This window comes from Hyperolius riggenbachi, chromosome 2 (genome assembly GCF_040937935.1).
Source record: "Hyperolius riggenbachi isolate aHypRig1 chromosome 2, aHypRig1.pri, whole genome shotgun sequence".
NCBI lineage: Eukaryota > Metazoa > Chordata > Amphibia > Anura > Hyperoliidae > Hyperolius > Hyperolius riggenbachi.
The window spans coordinates 131,441,849-131,462,696 of NC_090647.1; the positions used below are offsets into that span (position 1 = coordinate 131,441,849).

The 20,848-nt window shown below is 45.5% G+C and overlaps 1 protein-coding gene across 2 annotated transcripts in view; it reads left to right on the forward strand.

Moving 5' to 3' along the window:
- The first annotated feature begins 1,504 nt into the window (after positions 1–1,504).
- B4GALNT1 (beta-1,4-N-acetyl-galactosaminyltransferase 1) overlaps positions 1,505–20,848 on the forward strand; it is a 223,828-nt gene continuing 204,484 nt past the window's right edge. Inside the window, exon 1 of one of the 2 annotated variants that reach the window (XM_068267426.1) lies at positions 1,505–1,582. The gene's annotated coding sequence lies outside the window, so the exon portion shown is untranslated. Of the gene's footprint in view, positions 1,583–14,332; positions 14,437–20,848 lie in introns of those variants that run through there. The other variant, XM_068267423.1, reaches the window with a different exon arrangement.

Here is a 20,848-nt window from a genome sequence, read left to right on the forward strand (position 1 = left end):
GGCGGACTGCCAAAGACGAAACTGAGCCACAGCGGGGGACAGGGTGATCGGTGAGTGACGGCGCGATCACATGATATCTTCAGGGGGCTGGGGCAAGCCCCAGGTAACTGAATTCTTTTTTGTTACTCAGTTAAGGTTCCCTTTAAGTGGGGGAACCACTGCTTTAAATAAAAACCACGGGATCCTCTGGGGTTACTGGAGTAATATAATGTTTGAGATCACACTTTTCAATGACTCCCAGGAACATTCAGTTGGCTGCGGAACACTGCAAAGGCACCAGGGAAAATTCACCTGGCTGAAGGACACTGAATTGGCACCTACAAAAATCAAATTGCATGATGTTACCATCAGAATTAAAGGGAATCTATGGGGAAAATCCTACCTGATATGGAAATTTCTGCCAAGTTTTCAATTCCGTGGAAACAAACTGCTCATGTCATCTGATGGCAATGGAGCATCATATAGATAACTGTGTCAGTGCTGGAAAAACTGTTGTACTTTTACGTTAAAGCGAGCCTGGACTCAGTACTTCCTCTCTGCTCTAAAAGATTCGCAACAGCATAATAACCTTTAAGGTGAAAATAAACTGATGAGAAAAACAATAGTATCTATCCTCCTTCTCCTAAAAATGACTTTTTTGGATATCCCACAGTCTTATTTTATATTTAAATCTAGTTTTTAAATTATTACTGCTTCATTTTCTCTGCTCAACAACACCTTCATTGAAGTATGCCAGAGCTCAAATCTATAAACTATTAACCCTACTGATCTCTTTCCTGCTCTCAGAAGCCATTTACTGACCGGAAAGTGTTTTATGGCTGTAATTACTTATCAATGAAGGTTATGCTATAGTCTGACCCAGTCCAATTCGGTCACTTCCTACATAAAAAACTGTCACATGCATACCTGATTTTTAACTCTTTAAGGCAGAAAAAGAAAAAAGGAACACAGCCTAGTTATTTGTGTGCTTGGCACTGTACATACACATCTATCTCATCATGTCACGTCACCTCAGTTGTCCTTTTTAAACAAAAACATTTCTTTGTTACAGCTGATACAAATCTTGCAATAAATCTGCAGTGTGTCTGCAGATGAGTAGCTCTGCCATGGCAGAGGAAATTCCTGAGCTGACACAGCTGAGAGATCAAATTACGGTGGTGATTAGTCATAGATTAGGGGGAATTAAACAGGCTAAACTCTCTAAATACATACAGGGTGCATTTCTCTATTGTCTCCTTCTGTCCTGTGCAAAAGTTCATCTCCATTTTAAGCTGTTGCTCTAAGCTGTCAGTTATGTGTATAAAATAATTGTTGTGTTCCAATTAAAGTTTTTAGAAGGTTTTTGAATTATTTAGTGAAACTGAAATTGATTTTTTCTGCTACTGCATAATTTGGTCTATAGGTTACTACATCATCTTTCTGGCAGCACTGCTAATGCACCAATGTAAATATACCCTTATAATATAATACCACCTTTCTCAGGTTTAACAGAAAGTCTCCAGGATGCATCTCACACTGAAGACAGAGTCCTTAGCAGAAGAACCTGGCGGTATGGGCATCTGAAAGACAGAAGTAATCACAGGTAATGGAGGTGGAGCTGAAATAGGTTGCATGCCCAGAAACGGTCAGTGCGGAGCTAAAAATTCCAGCCTACATGCAAATGTAACACAGCCTGTACTCAGCTTGGCATTGGGCCAATTAAATACATTCCTTGCTGATTTGCACTAGCCTCATTCCAAGCTGCATACATATTTCACTGACTATCTGTATCAGCATGGAGTCAGTGCTGGTGGAATTATGGCAGCAGATATCTAAAGAATAGTGTAAAGCTAGGGGAGATAAGCAGACAGTATATGAAATACATATGGAAGATTATAGGGTCAGAGGGAAAGGACATGTACACTCAGGAGCCAATAAGAACCATTATTTGTCATCAGGAGAAGAACGCCTATGGGGGCCAGTTCTGACTAGATCTAGTCAGACTTGTCTCTCCAGAAGCTGAAAGCCTTGGGGCCCTTTTCCACTGTATCAGTTGCTGTCAGTTATAACTGAAAGGACAAATAATGTGCAAGGTAATGTCCATGTTTCCCTGTGGATCAAGCAATTTTACTGGTTAACCTCCCTGGTGATATGGAGGCGATCTCACCCGTGTGAGCCAGAGCCTCCGAGGATTGGAAGAAGAATGGCGGCCAGCGTCTGGGGGGAGGTGAATTGAAACTCCGCCACGCTGCACTGTCTCTGCATATCTCACAGTGGCTACCCCGAGTCAAGCCCGGGATTATCGCTCCTGGCTTCTTTTTTCTACTACAAGCCTGACTCGGTGTTACAGCCAAGGAGGTTAGTGGAGTGCTGACCTGAAAGCTGTTATGGGGTCATTGCCATTTTTAAAATGGAGAACAAAGAATTCCATCAATAACAATGGACAAACAGGACGCAAGAGAGGAGAAAGAGATTGATGAGCAGACTACACAGGAGGTAAGTATGACGTGTGTATGTTTATTTTGACTTTTATTTTTCAGTTCAGGTTTGCTTTAAGGTAAGATAAGTACTTTGCCGGTTCCTGCCTCCATCCCCTGACTTTATCTGTTTCCCTCCCCCCCAACAAAAACATGGTGACCCTATATGAACAGGAGGCTGGCCATTACACCAAAGCTTACTGACACTGTAATCTGTCCTAATGGTCAGTATGCCTGTTGTTATTAACTGTGCATCTCATACAGTTTTCAGGTGTATTTCATTACACATGGAAAGACTCAGTATAAAGTACAGTAAGGCCCGGTTCACATTACCGTTCGCTATCCGGATTTTCCGGATCTGATCCGGACCGCATACTGTACAAACGGAACGCACGTTCCGCATAGCAATGTAAAGTCTATGCGGACGTTCACACGCGTCCGTTCCGTACAGTACGGAGCCGGATCGGATCCGGACTCCGGACTCTTTTCCAACATGCGCTATTTTTTGGGTCCGGATCTCCGGCCCACGCACCCGGACCGGGGCCGGACCTGAGCCTGACAGCACCATCAGAAACACAGAAACCAATGGGGAACGGAAGGCACAGAACACACTGCCTACAAAAACCTGACGTTCTACCCCACTTCCTATGCGTACACAAACGCCCATTTCGGATGGGGACACATGGGCCAAGCATGTCTGGAGTGGAGCAGCAGTGACAGACGTGCTGGAGCTGTTTGGCAGAATGTCAGAGGTGGAGGTGAGGCCTACAGCGGAGGAACCTGATTCTACACGTGCACCAGGTGCACCTTTTGCTGACCCCAACATTTTTTTTTTTAAATTTCGCTATTTTTTGCCCACGGATCCGGATGGCAGCCTGATGCATGCCTGATACAAACGGACCGGATTCAGATCCGAACCGTACGGTTCTGATCAGGATCAGGTCAGGATCCGGTCCGTTTATTTGCCAAAACGCAAGTGTGAACGGGGCCTAACACAGCTACAGTCAGGTTATGCTGTTTGCTGAATGGAGAAGGAGGAGAATACTAACGGCTATTTACTCCAGATCCAGTGTAGCGCAATGCGAAACACATGCAGAGCGCACACTAATGCATGTCAATGGCAACACGCAATACATGCTAATTGAAACCCAAAACAAGCAGACGGCAGATTCAGTGTTACAAGGCTGATCCCGGATCGATTTCAGCATGAAATTTATTGGGAATCGGCCTGCAGTGTGTGGGCTTGGGCAGCCGACAGATCTTTCTCTAATCAGACTCGATTAGAGAGGGATTGGTCTCCTGGTCAAATCTGCCCATCATCTCTAGATGTATGGCTACCTTTACTCATTACCTGATAGGCCTGGTGCACACCAAAAAACGCTAGCAGATCCGCAAAGTGCTAGCAGATTATGAAACGCTTTTGTTTCTTTTTCTGTAGCGTTTCAGCTAGCATTTTGCGGTTTTGTGAAGCGTTTTTGGTGTAGTAGATTCCATGTATTGTTACAGTACAGTTGTTACTGAACAGCTACTGTAACAAAAAACGCCTGGCAAACCGCTCTGAAGTGCTGTTTTTCAGGGCGGTTTGCATTTTTCCTATACTTAACATTGAGGCAGAAACGCATCCGCAATCCAAAATCTGCAGCAGCCCGGGAGTATGCGTTTCTGCAAAACGCCTCCCGCTCTGGTGTGCACCAGCCCATTGAAATACATTACCCTAGCGGATCAGCACCCGCAAGCGGATCGCAAACCGCAGCAGAACCGCTCTGGTGTGCACTAGGCCATATATAGCAGTGCCAGAAACACACAGTGAGTAATTTGGGTGCCGTCAAAAGACGGAGCTCAAATTACTTTTAAAACACTGTAATTCAGCTGCCAGCAATAGCTGGAAGCCAGATTACATCATTCTCTACCGTCCACTGCGACCTGGAGGGGAAATAGTAATTAACGCCGCCGGGACTTGTGCAGGAGCAGGGTAAGCCATATATCGGCTTTACCCTGCGCCCAAATCTCCCGGCATGCATATACAGGTATACCTCTACTTACTCATTTCTCATTTTCCTGTAGCAGCCAAACAGTTAAACAGAGTGCCTGCTAATGAGCTACACAAACACCTGTTTGACCTAATTATCCATCCAAGCTGCCTGAGGGAAGATGTGTGCACCTGTTCTCTGGTGGTGCTGCCTGGTACTTCCTGTCCACAGCAGTTCCACAAAACAGCAATCTATTCCCCAGCAATGCATCCCATACAATATATGGATGTGAGACGCATTTCTGTGATCTGTACATATATTTCTCCAGAGACTTATTCCTCACTGATGCTGATTAATTCTGCTCATCAAATGAGTCCCTCCAGATTGTATCGCTCCTCTCACATGCACACAACTGAAGAAGCAGTTCCTGAAATGTGTGCTACATTGATATATATATATATATATATATATATATATATATATATATATATATATATATATATATTTTATTTATTTCCCCATCGGTGGGCCCCGGCCGCTCCGCCTCCTGGGGGCCCCAGAGCTGAGAAGGAGGGGGGCACAGCACAGGAAGGGGGGAAATTGTGCACAGAGCAGCGGGGAGGGGGGGAAGCCTCACCCCCTCACCTAGGGGCCCTCCTTCCGCGCTCCCCCCTCTCCCAAAATTGCAGCTAGCCAGCCAGTGGCAGCAGCAGCGGGAATAGCGTACCGGCATGAGATCCATAGCTCTGCGTGCCGCTGGCTGGTCTATAGAGTTGGGCCGAACGGTTCGCCTGCGAACGGTTCCATGCGAACTTCCGTGGTTCGCGTTCGCGTCTCGCAGGCGAACTTTTGCGGAAGTTCGGTTCGCCCCATAATGCACAATGAGGGTCAACTTTGACCCTCTACATCAGTCAGCAGGCCCAGTGTAGCCAATTAGGCTACACTAGCCCCTGGAGCCACTCCCCCCTACTAAAAGGCAGGCAGCGGCGACCATTACAGTCACTCGTGTGCCTGCATTAGTGAGAGTAGGGCGAGCTGCTGCACACTCTCTCTCATAGGGAAAGATTAGTTAGGCTTAGCTTGTCCCTGGCTGCATACCTGTTCTGTGAACCCACCACTGCATACCTGTACTGTGAACCCACCACTGCATACCTGTTCTGTGAACCCACCACTGCATACCTGTTCTGTGAACCCACCACTGCCTACCTGTTCTGTGAACCCACCACTGTATACCTGTTCTGTGAACCCACCACTGCATACCTGTTCAGTGAACCTGCCACTGCATACCTGTTCTGTTCAGTGAACCCGCCACTGCATACCTGTTCTGTTCAGTGAACCCGCCACTGTATACCTGTTCTGTTCAGTGAACCCGCCACTGCATACCTGTTCTGTTCAGTGAACCCGCCACTGTATACCTGTTCTGTTCAGTGAACCCGCCACTGTATACCTGTTCTGTTCAGTGAACAGTTTGGTGTGTCAGTGTGAAGCAGTACCTTAATTACACTACCTGATTGATGTATACACATGCAAGATGTTTTAAAGCACTTTAGGCCTGTCATTTAGCATTCAATATGATTTCTGGCCTTAAAACGCTGCTTTGCGTCAAATCCAGATTTTTCCCGGGGACTTTTGGCGTGTATCCCACTCCGCCATGCCTCCCTCCAGGTGTTAGACCCCTTGAAACATCTTTTCCATCACTTTTGTGGCCAGCATAATTTTTTTTTTTCAAAGTTCGCATCCCCATTGAAGTCTATTGCGGTTCGCGAACTTTAACATGAACCGAACCTTCCGCGAAAGTTCGCGAACCCAGTTCGCGAAACTAAAATCGGAGGTTCGGCCCAACTCTACTGGTCTAATCTCCTGCACTGACGCTATTCAATCACGCTCTCACAGTACTTCCTGTGAGAGCATGATTGGTCAGTGCAGTGCAGGAGACCAGATCAGCCAGCGGCACGCAGAGCTATGGATCTGATCATCCCAGTAAGTGATTCCCCGCTGCTCCCGCTGGCTGGCTAGCTGCAATTTTGGAGGAGGGGGGAGCGCGGAAATGGGGGCCCCTGGGTGAGGGAGGGGGGGAGGCTTCCCCCCTCCCCGCTGCTCTGTGCACAATTTCCTCCTTTCCTGCGCTGTGCCCCCCTCCTTCTCAGCTCTGGGGCCCCCACTAACTGGCCGCCAATCGATTTGCATTTTGTGGGGATATCTGCCGCCAATCTGATTGTATTTTGTTGGGAAATCTGCCGCCAAGCTGATTGCATTTTGTGGGGATATCTGCTGCCAATCTGATTGTATTTTGTTGGGAAATCTGACGCCAATCTAATTGCATTTTATGGGGATATCTGCCGCCAATCTAATTGCATTTTGTGGGGATATCTGCCGCCAATCTGATTGTATTTTGTGGGGAAATCTGCCGCTAATCTGATTGCATTTTGTGGGGAAATCTGCCGCCAATCTAATTGCATTTTGTCGGGAAATCTTCTGCCATTTGACTACTTGATGAATTATCATGAGGCATGTAACTACTTGATTATTTTATCTAAAATGTATCTGGTCAGACCTAATGTCTGTGAATAACACCGCTACTTATTTTGTGCTTTTTTTTATTTTAAAGTCTGCCCATGACTCATCATGACCACGCCCATGTTCCAGTGCGTGGTGACACTCGCTCCGCATGTGGGCATATCCCTATTAGAGACTGTCCTCAGAAGTGCTCACAATCTATTCCCTACCATAAAATTATGCAAAATTTCTAGAGTACATGTGTATGTGAGCCCAAAACATGGGAGGGGGAGAAGGAGAGGGGATGGGGGGGGGGGGGGGGGAAAGGAGAGGGGGGGGGAGAGGGGGGGAGAGGGGGCGGGCCCTAGGCTGAAATTTCCTTGGTGGGCCCTTAGTGTCCCAGTCTGACCCTGCTCTGGCATAGATATTTTCTAAGAAATGCCATCTGAGGTTCTCACGAAAGTATGTAGTAAGCATTAGGCAGGACTAGTTCTAACATGACTTGGAATGACTGTATTGCAGGAGCACTGACTTGTTGTGTCAAGCCTCCCATTTGCAATACAGTTTAGTGTACATCTGTGTGTAGGAAATGTACTGAGAAATGACTGACTGCAAGGCACTAACATTTGTTCAATTTTCATCATTGTCTGTCAAATATTTTCACTTTCATTTTTTTAAGGCTGCTCATACGACTCTATGGGAGTGTTCACATCACATCTCTGCCTTGCAAAGGACCACAATATCCAAATGCACGTTTTCGCACACGTCATTCACAAACGCAGTGTAGAAAGTGCAAGCAACATAGCGCTCTTTGTGTAATGATAAGTGAAATGTATAACATGCAGAGTGTGTGTTGCATTATGCCTGCGTATATTTGATGAAGGAAATCATATCCAAGGCCGGCGTTTCCATTAAGGCAAGTGGGGCAATTGCCTCAGGGCCCCTGAGAACTGCCAGACCCCCCACACTGCCTGACCCCCGACATCCCCCATAACTCTTCTGTGCTCCACGGGGCGCCTGTACATAGCAGCATTGTATCATTACACGTTATATCACTTCGCTCTGTGTCGGGGATATGATGTTAAAGGATTACTATCAGTTAACCAAAATTCTAAATGCCACATATATTTCCAGTAAATACTAGCAAATAGCAATACAAAGTCAATGTAAAACTTGCGCCGGGACCCATAGCTCCTTAGACAGGCTAAACTCTCTAAATACATACAGGGTGCATTTTTCTCTGTTTTCCTTCTGTCCTATGCAAGAGTTCAGGTCCACTTTAAGAAGATGGAACCTTTAGGCATAGTTCACATTAGACTTTGCAAAAGCTTTTGTAAGTGCGTTCCCTGCACTTTCAGAGCGATTTGCGCGTTTCTAAGCACTTTTGTTTGGCAATTTTTTTTTTGCTAACGACAATCACGAAGTGAACTCTTTGACCTGGAACTTTATACATACAATGTATTTATTTTTAAAAGTGCTCACTAAATTGCTTTTCAAAACGCTTTTTATTGACGTGCAGATGATAAGGAAATGTTGCAGGAGTCGCGTTTGGGATTGGAAAGAAAGCTTATCGCTTATGTGAGAATACATAGTGTGAACAAGCCCTTAGTTCACAGTGCTCAGTTGCATTGCAGAACAATTCTGCATGTCAACAAACTACCTATACAATTTTATGGGCCTGTTCACAGTACTACTACAGTAGTAGTCACCAAGCGTCCAGGAGGACACAAAACGGCCGTCGCCGGTCCCACCGTTTGTCCCGACACCCCACCTCCCCTTCCACCACTCATCATGCTATACTTAAGATATGTAATCCTGACGCATCCCATCTTGGATTGTATGCCACGACATTGTTGCCAATAAAGCACTTGGGACGGGTGGTCCACGCCACTTTGTCTGTTTCTTCACATCCCTGTTCTCAATACTGCATTGTAATGGATCACTGCAAGCTTTGTGTTAAACTCTATGCCCAGTCTCCATTGCAGTTCACACTCATTATAACGCATGCGTTTTGCAATGGACCACTGTGGCCCTAGCCTTACAGAGCAGATTCTGCAGTTCTGGCCAACAAGACGAGTTGACACTGTGCAATAATGAAAACCTGAAATATAGGCATGTAAGACCTAGGCTCCTGTAGTGGAAGGACACGCGGCCAGGGCAGGGCAGGCGCAGTGGCCAGCGACATTAAAGTCACAAAAAGACGGAGCTCAAATTACTTTTAAAATACTGTAATTCAGCTGCCAGCAATAGCTGGAAGCCAGATTACATCATTCTCTACCGTCCACTGCGACCTGGAGGGGGAATAGTAATTAACGCCGCCGGGACTTGTGCAGGAGCAGAGTAAGCCATATATCGACTTTACCCTGCGCCCAAATCTCCCGGCATGCATATACAGTTATACCTTTATATGCATATACAGTTACTCATTTCTCATTTTCCTGTAGCAACCAAACAGTTAAACAGAGTGCCTGCTAATGAGCTACACAAACACCTGTTTGACCTAATTATCCATCCAAGCAGCCTGAGGGAAGATGTGTGCACCTGTTCTCTGGTGGTGCTGCCTGGTACTTCCTGTCCACAGCAGTTCCACAAAACAGCAATCTATTCCCCAGCAATGCATCCCATACAATATATGGATGTGAGACGCATTTCTGTGATCTGTAAATATATTTCTCCAGAGACCTATTCCTCACTGATGCTGATTAATTCTGCTCATCAAATGAGTCCCTCCAGATTGTATCACTCCTCTCACATGCACACAACTGAAGAAGCAGTTCCTGAAATGTGTGCTACATTGATATATATATATATATTGTTTTTTCCCCCATGGGTGGGCCCTGGCCGCTCCGCCTCCTGGGGGCCCCAGAGCAGGGAAGGAGGGGGGCACAGCACAGGAAGGGGGAAATTGTGCACAGAGCAGCGGGAAGCCTCCCCCCCTCACCTAGGGGCCCCTCCTTCCGCGCTCCCCCCTCCTCCAAAATTGCAGCTAGCCAGCCAGTGGCAGCAGCAGCGGGGAATAGCTTACGGGCATGAGATCCATAGCTCTGCCTGCCGCTGGCTGGTCTGGTCTCCTGCACTGACGCTATCCAATTACGCTCTCACAGTACTTCCTGTGAGAGCATGATTGGTCAGTGCAGTGCAGGAGACCAGATCAGCCAGCGGCACGCAGAGCTATGGATCTGATCATCCCGGTAAGTGATTCCCCGCTGCTGCCACTGGCTGGCTAGCTGCAATTTTGGAGGAGGTGAGAGCGTGGAATTAGGGGGGCCCTAGGTGAGGGAGGGGGGGAGGCTTCCCCCCTCCCCGCTGCTCTGTGCACAATTTCCCCCTTTCCTGCGCTGTGCCCCCCTCCTTCTCAGCTCTGGGGCCCCCACTAACTGACTGCCAATCTATTTGCATTTTGTGGGGATATCTGCTTCCAATGTAATTGCAATTTGTGGGGCTGTCTGCCGCCAATCTGATTGTATTTTGTTGGGAAATCTGCCGCCAATCTAATTGCATTTTGTTGAGAAATCTGCCGCCAATCTATTTGCATTTTGTGGGGATATCTGCCGCCAATCTATTTGCATTTTGTGGGGATATCTGCCGCCAATCTAAATCTAATTGCATTTTGTGGGGATATCTGCTGCCAATCTGATTTTTTATTTTTTTTATTTTAAAGTCTGCCCATGACTCATCATGACCACGTCCATGTTCCAGTGCGTGGTGACCCTTGCGCCGCATGTGGACATATCCCTATTGGAGACTGTCCTCAGAAGTGCTCACAATCTATTCCCTACCATAAAATTATGCAAAATTTCTAGCGTACATGTGTATGTGAGCCCAAAATGGGGGGGGGGGGGGGGAGAAGGAGAGGGGGCAGGCTGAAATTTCCTTGGTTAGCCCTTAGTGTCCCAGTCTGACCCTGCTCTGGCATAGATATTTTCTAAGAAATGCCATTTGAGGTTCTCACGAAAGTATGTAGTAAGCATTAGGCAGGACTAGTTCTAACATGACTTGGAATGACTGTATTGCAGGAGCACTGCCTTGTTGTGTCAAGCCTCCCATTTGCAATACCGTTTAGTGTACATCTGTGTGTAGGAAATGTACTGAGAAATGACTGACTGCAAGGCACTAACATTTGTTCAATTTTCATTATTGTCTGTTAAATATTTTCACTTTCATTTTTTTAAGGCTGCTCATACGACTCTATGGGAGTGTTCACATCACATCTCTGCCTTGCAAAGGACCTCAATATCCAAATGCACGTTTTCGCACACGTCATTCACAAACGCAGTGTAGAAAGTGCAAGCAACATAGCGCTCTTTGTGTAATGATAAGTGAAATGTGTAACATGCAGAGTGTGTGTTGCATTATGCCTGCGTATATTTGATGAAGGAAATCATATCCAAGGCCGGCGTTTCCATTAGGGCCCCTGAGAACTGCCAGACCACCCACACTGCCTGACCCCAGACATCCCCCATAACTCTTCTGTGCTCCACGGAGCACCTGTACATAGCAGCATTGTATCATTACACGTTATATCACTTCGCTCTGTGTCAGGCTATGATGTTAAAGGATAACTATCAGTTAACTAAAATTCTAAATGCCACATATATTTCCAGTAAATACTAGCAAATAGCAATACAAAGTCAATGTAAAACTTGCGCCGGGACCCATAGCTCCTTAGACAGGCTAAACTCTCTAAATACATACAGGGTGCATTTTTCTCTGTTTTCCTTCTGTCCTATGCAAGAGTTCAGGTCCACTTTAAGAAGATGGAACCTTTAGGCATAGTTCACATTAGACTCTGCAAGCGCTTTTGTAAGTGCGCTTCCCTGCGATTTGCGCTTTTCTAAGCACTTTTGTTTGGCATTTTTTTTTCTTCCTAACGACAATCACGAAGTGAACTCTTTGACCTGGAACTTGATACATACAATGTATTTATTTTTAAAAGCGCTCACTAAATTGCTTTTCAAAGCGCTTTTTATTGACATGCAAACGCTCAGGAAATGGTGCAGGAGTCGCGTTTGGGATTGGAAAGAAAGCGTATCGCTTATGTGAGAATACTCACATTGAGAAACGTTGCTCAAGCGCCTTTAAAGCGCTTTTAAAAATCGCCAGCGCTTTTAAAAAACGAAAAGTGCTCATAGTGTGAACAAGCCCTTAGTTCACAGTGCTCAGTTGCAGTGCAGAATAATGCATGTCAACAAACTACCTATACAATTCTATGGGCCTGTTCACAGTACTACTACAGTAGTATTTGGGAATGCAGCGTCACCAAGCGTCCAGGAGGACACAAAACGGCCGCCGCCGGTCCCACCGTTTGTCCCGACACCCCACCTCCCCTTCTACCGCTCATCATGCTATACTTCAGATATGTAATCCTGACGCATCCCATCTTGGATTGTATGCCACGACATTGTTGCCAATAAAGCACTTGGATTAGGATGGGTGGTGCACGCCACTTTGTCTGTTTCTTCACATCCCTGTTCTCAATACTGCATTGTAATGGATCACTGCAAGCTTTGTATAAGGGCTCGTTTCCACTATTGCGGTGCGGAATAGCCTGGATTCCACCGCTGATGAAATCGCATGCGGATGCGATTCCGCATGCGTTTTTTGCCGCGAATTCGCATAGGTGAGGGTATATGCGATTTTAACCATGTCACTGCCTGTGTGAATTTACATTGGTACCTATGCGAATTCGCGGCAAAAAACGCATGGGGAAAACACATGCGATTTCCCTAATAAATAAATTGTGTGCGATTCGCCTGCATTCCACACGCAGGTGAATTCTGCAGGGTGTTCCGTGCAGATTTTCTCCGCACAATAAAACGCTCCCGCAGACGCATAAGTGGAAACAGGCCCATTCACTTATATTGTCTATGCGAATCCGCATACGCAAGACGCATGCGGATTCGCGATAGTGGAAACGGGGCCTAAAACTCTATGTCCAGTCTCCATTGCAGTTCACACTCATTATAACGCATGCGTTATGCAATGGACCACTGTGGCCCTAGCCTTACAGAGCAGATTCTGCAGTTCTGGCCAGCAAGACGAGTTGACGCTGTGCAATAATGAAAACCTGAAATATAGCTACCTATGTATACCTATGTATGTAAGACCTAGGCTCCTGTAGTGCAAGGACACGCGGCCAGGGCAGCGCAGGCGCAGTGGCCAGCGACATTAAAGTCATAAAAAATGGAAGTGAGGCGCGGCAGGGGACCAGAAGATTGTCTTGTCCCGCCACGGGACGTCTGTGGGAGCTGGTAGAAGACCCAGGTAAGTTAAACTCTGTTTTTTTTTTTCTTAACGCTTACAGTTTTCTTTTAATTTGTACCTGAGGCGATATATGACATGAGATATACATGTGTTTGTACTTCTATGAAATGTCCTTTCTGGGCCCTATTAACAAGGATTATTCAGCTATTTGTTAGGGGCATTTTCCACTCCAGGTGATTCAATTAAAATCGCAAATTGCTAGCAATTTTGAAATTGTTAGGGTTACTAATTTAACATAAGAATCGCGAAAAGTAGTTGCCCACCAGGAGGGGGGAGTTATTACTTCCTTCCAGGCTATAGGGGGTTGTTAATCGTATAGCAAAGGTGGGGGTGGAAGGTTAAGACTTTCCTAAAGGGAGGTTTATTAGTTGCCCGTAGGGGGGGGGGGGGGGTATTACTTTCCTCCAGGGGGGTTATTAGTTGCCCAGCAGAGGAGAGTTCTGTGTGAGAAAAGGGTCAGGTTGGGTTGCAATTTCTGATAGTAATAGCTATAAATTATTGCAACCGCTTGCAAATTATAAAGTTGCTTTTCTCAGATGTTACACACAATCCCAGAGGTCTCCAGAAAACCAAGTAGACCCCTAGGAAAACATTACTGGATTTTTGCAATGTGACAAAACGCCTGCGATTTGACCAGGTGTGAATTGTGCTGCTCATTTCCCACTTGTACGAGTCGTTTTTTCCTGAATCGCAATCGTTGGACAGCGTGATTCTTGCAAGGATCGCTTTACAGTCGTTGGTAGTGTAAATTGTGGGTTGTGCGATTGCAACACAGTGCGATTGTGGTTGCGATTGTGTTTCCCAGTGGATAGGGTCCTGAGGGGTTCTCTTCCACTGGAAAGCGCAACCCTCACTCTTCCAATGCAATTACTTGAAAGGAAATATATTTCTATGTAAAACCTATAATTTCCCAGTTCCATAACCTTTGAAATCATATAGCAAACAATCCAAACGGTTTCTCTCTGTTGCAATCATTTTCCAATGCTGACTCACACTGCCGTTGAAATTTACATTACGTTTTGTGTGTCTCTTTACCGCAGCAGCTTCCAGATGATTTCCATAATACAAGACCCTCCTTTTTCTATGTGGCTGCAGGCTAGATGTATTTTATATCAGTGACCACCAGGGGCAGTATACACATGCATCATTTTGACAGGATTTTCCGAGCACGGGAGGGAGAAAACCCATAGGCATTAATGATATGCAGTGGAGGGATTAGAGGAGACGGGACGGTCTGGCTATTTTCTAAGGTAAGCGCTGGGGTAAAATCATATATGAAATGCCCATTGCTGGTGCTAATTGCCCGGCCAGGTCACTGTGCGGGAATGAATGACACGTGTCCTCCGTGCTGGGATGTGTCCGTGGGGAAGAAGCGGCTATTGTGTGTGTGCCTTCTGCTGGCGCTGGAATCAGTGCATTGTGTAGCGGGCTTGTCCTTGCTGATAGGGAGGATCAGAGTGGAGTCTATGGGGGATGGATGTATGAGGCGCCATAGACTGCAGCTCGGTGCTTTCCAATGACGGATTCATGTGTGGTTCAGGGCAGGAAGGATTTGTACATTTTTGGGGAGTGATCACGTGATACTTCCAGCACTGTCACTGACAGCTGGCATGTGATGGAGGCATAAGGCCAGTGATGGTATATTGCAATGCTCTTCGTAGATCTGTGTGTTGTATAGTATGTGCTTTGTACATCCTGTGTGTGAGCCTGCTGATGTCCTGGGCAGTCCCAGGTCAGGGATGATATTGTCCCTGGCTTTCAAGCATCATTTGGGCCATGTACTACACAGAGATGGATTAAGATGCAGTGGGGGCCCTAGACAAGGTAGTAGATTTGTGGTCCTTTTGGTAAGCTGAAGTAAAGAGAGGTCAAAGAAGGTGGCAGGTGGGCCCCTGGACAGCAACTAGACCCCAGCACCTGCCTAGCTTGCCTGGTGGATGATCCTGCTCTAGTACTACTGGTACACCTAAGGACTCAAACCCACTAGAACGATTTTGTGAGCGATTCAAAACTCTAGCGATTTCCCTAAACTCTCAGCTAATGTTAATGGATGGGCCAAATGCCACTGAAGGAATTGCGATGACCAAAATCGCAAATGCAGGACATGCAACATTTTTAGCGTTAGCGTTTCTGCAATGTAAAGTGTATGTATGTATGTATGTATGTGTATATATATATATATATATATATATATATATATATATATATATATATATATATATATATATATATATATATATATATATATATATATATATACATACGCTGGCGTAATCGCTCGTCAATACCTACACAACGATTTTGCTAGCATTTTGAAATTACTGCACACTGATCCTTTCAATTAATTTAATTTTTTTACAATCAGAATTAAAAACGCTAATCGCTACACAATCGCTGGCAAAACACTGACACTTTTTAAAATCTCTAACCAAATTGCCAGAAAACGCTCATGAAATCGCTTACAAAACGCTAGCGAATAGCTATTTGTAGTGGGTTCCAGGCCTGATGCTACGTACACACATGCGACAACGATCGTTCGTTGTAAACGACGAACAAACTTTTAATTGACGAAAGAACGACCTAAGTAAAGGTAGTTTTTAAAGGTGTGTAACGATCTGATCGTTAGAACAAACATTAATCACGCAAAGCAACTATTGCGCTTGCGCATAAAAATGAGAAGTTTCATGGAGAGAGAGCGAAATGCGCATGTCAAGCCTAGTTCGAACGACCGTTTCCAACGATGTACTGCTTTTGCAAACGATCGTCGTTGGGAAAAATCCGCCAAGTTAGATCGTTCGTTTTTAATGATCTAGCTCGTCCGTGTTAGACTTAATGGTCGTTGGCTGCTTTGGTCGTTGGCTGAACGATCGTTTCAAACGACTATAGTTGCATGTGTGTACGCACCTTGAGTCCTGGCCTTGTTTTTGCATGTTTGCAGAAAAGCATTTTTTGGCTTTCAGTGACCCTACCTGGCGTGCGTCATCTTTCACTCCTGCAGCGGGACACAGGAGAGCGATGGTAAACAATCCTAGAAGCAACCTGTTGTGTCCAGGATCAGCTGCGCGCCGGGACCGGAAAGTCAGGATAGAAATGCGACATTTGCGCAAACTACCGTAAACAATGGTAAGTGATTGTAATTACGGCTGTCCATTCATTTAAATAAACCGCGTTTAAATGTTTAACCCCGCAGACGTTGTTTACCGCCAAGTAACCGTCTGTGTAAACCAAGCCTTATTTAGGCTTCTTTCACACTGCTTGCTTTGAATTGCGCGATACTGTGTCGGCGCAATGCATTCAGTGAGGTATACAGTAGTGTTGTCCGGATCATGAACGATTCGGATCTTTGATCCGAATCTATTTTATGAGTCGATCATCCGAATCATCAAAATGAACGATTCGGATCGCAAAATGGGCGGGGCCAGGAGCGACACGCCCCCTCTCAGCGGGCAGCAGGGTCCTGGAAGCAGGGATCGCTCTGTTGGATGGGAGCCAGCCTTGCAGGGAGACAGGTAGATGAGAGAGAGGGGACATGGGTGCCACTGCCAGATATGTGTAGAGCACACATACTGGCTGCAATGTGCTGCCCATTATAGGCTGGCTGTTCCGTAGTGCTGCACAGTGATCACATTGGAAGCTTTTGGCTCAGCATAGCTCAGTAACTTTGCAGGCACTGTGATTGCAGCGTAATATGATCCTGATCCTCCTGCACTCGGCACTAAACAGCTGCACTTATCTTCTGGGAATGCTTTCTTTCACTGTGCGACCTTTTCTTTCAAAGTGTACAGATGAACATATAGGTGAAATATATGTAAAGCATATGACTTCAGCATGTGGGTATTACGTGCAAACATTTCTGCTCTCTGCTCGTCCCTCCTCCCTTCTCTGTCCACTCCCTGCCCTCTGTCCATCTTCTCCCCTTCTCTGTGTGTCCACTCCCTCCCCTTCTCCTGTCCACAGACCTGTCCTGCTGTTCATTTCACCCCCGAATGCTTCCGGTAGTAAAATGATCCGAGATTCGGATCAAAGATCCGGATCTCTTCAATGATCCGATTCGAATCATCCGGATCATTGAAAAGATCCGAACTTCCCATCTCTAGTATACAGTACCATGAAAGTATGCCTCACCACCACTGGAAAGGTGCACGTTGCCGTTTAAGGGCCTATTTCCACTACACCTGAACTGAAAATTAAAAATCAAAATTAACATACACGCCATACTTCTCCCACATAGACCTCCCATGTAGTCTACTTTCCAATATCTTTCTCCTCTTCTGTTTGTCCACTGCGATCGATGGAATTCTCCATACTTCATTTTGAAAATGGCCATTACCCTATGACAGTTTGCTGATCAGCACACTGTTTAAACGGTAATATCACCCACTTAAGCTATAGGGAAACATGGACATTACCTTGCTCATCAGTTGTCCTTTCAGTTATAACTGACAGCAAGTGATCTATTTCAGTTCTGACAAAGGCCTCAATTCATGAAGTGTTTTTGAACGTTTTTATCAAATGTTTGGTAAATAAACTCATTAGGCTTAAGGCCTTGTTTCCATCTGTGTGCTTCTGTCCGCTTTTCAGCAACATGTATCAATCTGTAAGGCCTCGTTCACATCATACACGCTTCCGTGCGGATATGCAAGCGCATATGATGTGCTGAAACGCAGAAGGGCATAGACAGCCTTTCTACCATTCACATCTACTGCGCTGCGCAGCGGTATGATGCGCTGGGAAGCGCTTGCGTACTGCTGTCTGCATTTTGCCCGCAAGCGCAGAGCTGATCCCATCACTGTCAATGGATGGGATCAGCAGCGCAGATGGCGTGCGATCGAATGCACTGCGTTCGAATCGCATGGCCATCTGCGCTCCTCAGATGGGAACGAGGCCTTGATGTGCTGATAAAAAACGGATAGAAGCGCACAGATCGAAACAAGGCCTAAGGCCTTGTTCACATCTAGGGCGCTTTTAAGCGCTGCTGCGCAACGCTGACACCCTGCGTACCGCTTCTACCGTTCACATCTACTGCACTGCGCAGCAGTACGATGCGCTGGGAAGCGCTTGCGTACTGCTGCCTGCATTTTGCCAGGTAGCGCAGAGCTGATCCCATCACTGTCAATGGGTGGGATCAGCAGCGCAGCGGCACAGATGGCATGCGATCGTACGCGCTGCGTTCGGATCGCACAGCCATCTGCGTTAGCGAGGTGTAAACGAGACCTACGTTTGCATTTATGAACGTTACAGAATGGTTATCAACAATTTTAACAGTTTGATACGTTGACGTTAAAAAGTGTGAAGTTTGCATTCATGAAGTAAAAAGTGGGTGTGGTTTAGCGTTGATTACCGAACAGAATATCTCCTGCAGTCTCTTGTTGTTGTTCTTGTTAGGAGGGAGTGAAACTGAAAATGGAGCCTTTTGAACTACTTATGTACGAGTTGAGGGTTATTATGCAAAGGCGTAGGAGGGATAGAAATAGGGTCAGGCTGATTTCAGTGTGTAAATTTAGACCCCGTATCTAGACGAATACACTGAAATTGAAATAATTCATAAATGTCCTCTTTCAAGAGAGATGATTTTAAGTTTGCCCAAAAATGTGGCGATAAACTTGAAAGTACCCGTCAAAGGAGTGCTGCAATACCTGGTCTGACAAAATTCTTCATTTCTTAGGTAAAGACCTCGATTCATAAAAGCGGTGCGATTAAAAAAAATCTGGGAGGCAAAATACAGCATTCGGCATTTTAGACTTCTGTCTGCTAATTCATAAACCTTTTCACAGCTGTAGAAATGAGGGAAATTACCTAACTGAGCTGTCAGGGCTGGTGCACACCGAGCGGCTTCTTCAGCGTTTCTGCAGCCGCTTGCGGCTGCGGATCCGCTTGGTCAATGTATCTCAATGGGGTGGTGCACACCAGAGTGGGAGGCGTTTTGCAGAAACGAATCCTCCCGGGGTGAGGCATTTTTTTTTTATTTCGGATGCGTTTCTGCTTCAATGTTAAGTATAGGAAAAACGCAAACCGCTCTGAAAAACGCCTGTTCAGAGCGGTTTTGCCGGCGTTTTTGTTACAGTAGCTGTTCAGTAACAGCTTTACTGTAGCAATATATAAAATCTACTACACCAAAACCGCTACACAAAACCGCAAAACGCTAGCTGAAACGCTACAGAAAAATAAGAAAAAGCGTTTCAAAATCTGTTAGCATTTTGCGGATCTGATAGCAGGTTTTGGTGTGCACCAGGCCTCAGAGTTGTTACATTAATGAGTGGCTAGCTGATTTGTTACATTCCTGTTCTCCCACAGAGGCAGCATTACATTAAGAGGCATCCCCAACTTCCCTTTAGATGTGCATTTTTTAGTTAAACTGCTTCTGATAGCCCTGAATCTGCGCTGAATATGTCTATTAGTCTTTCTAAACAATCTATTTTAATTGCCACAGCTTAAAGGGGAACGGAAGAGAGAGGTATATGGAGGCTGTCATGTTTATTTCCTTTTAATCAATACCAGTTGCCTGGCAGCCCTGCTGGTCTATTTCTCTGCAGTAGTATCTGATTAAAACCAGAAACAAGCATGCAGCTAGTCTTGTCAGATCAGACTTATAAGTCTGAACCACTGAAACACCTGATCTGCTGCATGCTTGTTCAGGGGCTATGGCTAATAGTATTAGAGGCAGAGGATCAGCAGGGCTGCCAGGCAACTGGTATTGTCTAAAAGGAAATAAACATGACAGCCTCCATATACCTCTCTCTTCAGTTCCCCTTTAAGAACTTCAAGAAACTTTACACATGCAGGCTTTGTGATGTGAAATAGAAATGAAAACGGGTACCCAAGAGGTTAAATACACAGCCTGGGGTATTCAGGAAAGCATTATTTGTTCTGATCGCTCTGCTGCTGGATTTTACAGACCCCAGCTCTTATCACACTGTTATCACCTCGTTATCACCTCTTCACAGCAAGCGGTATTCTCCGTCCCAATACCGCCTACTCCAATCTTTATGAATTAACATTTAATGACGTGTTGAGATAATCATCGCACAAGGCGGTAATTTACCTCACTGCTTGGAAATTTCAGCTTTTCATGCGGAAACAGCTTTTATGAATTGACATTTTGCTAAGTGCTCTGTAAAGTTAGCTGTTTTCTGCATTTCTGCATGCGGTAATGCTTCATGAATGATAGCCAAAGAATCATATCAAGCTGTTGCGGGGGAGGTAGTTGGAATGTCCCAAGTGACATTCTCACATATTCTTGTACTGGGTGTTATACGTACTCTAGCACCAAAATATATTCATTTGCCGAATACCAGCCTTAATTACGCATAATGCTACAGGTTCCGCCCTTCTGATCGGTAAAATACCTCACACGTTGATAAATAACAAACTGTTATCAAAGGCTTACAGCACCGATACCGAACGGTTATCAAAGGCTTTCGGAAAAATAGCTGTACGGACCTAGAGTGAGTCACATTCAACACTTAGATACATTTATGTAAACAAAATGTATCTATGTCAGCTTCGGATGTGTCTGCAGAAATCTCCAGGAATTTTAAAGCTCTGTGTAACCCTTCCAATGCTGGTCTAGTAAAAAAAAAGCTGGTTGCATATAATATACTGTAAATAATGTTTTAGAGCAAAGTTGAAATGCAGGGTTATATTCCGCTTTAAGTATGTAAT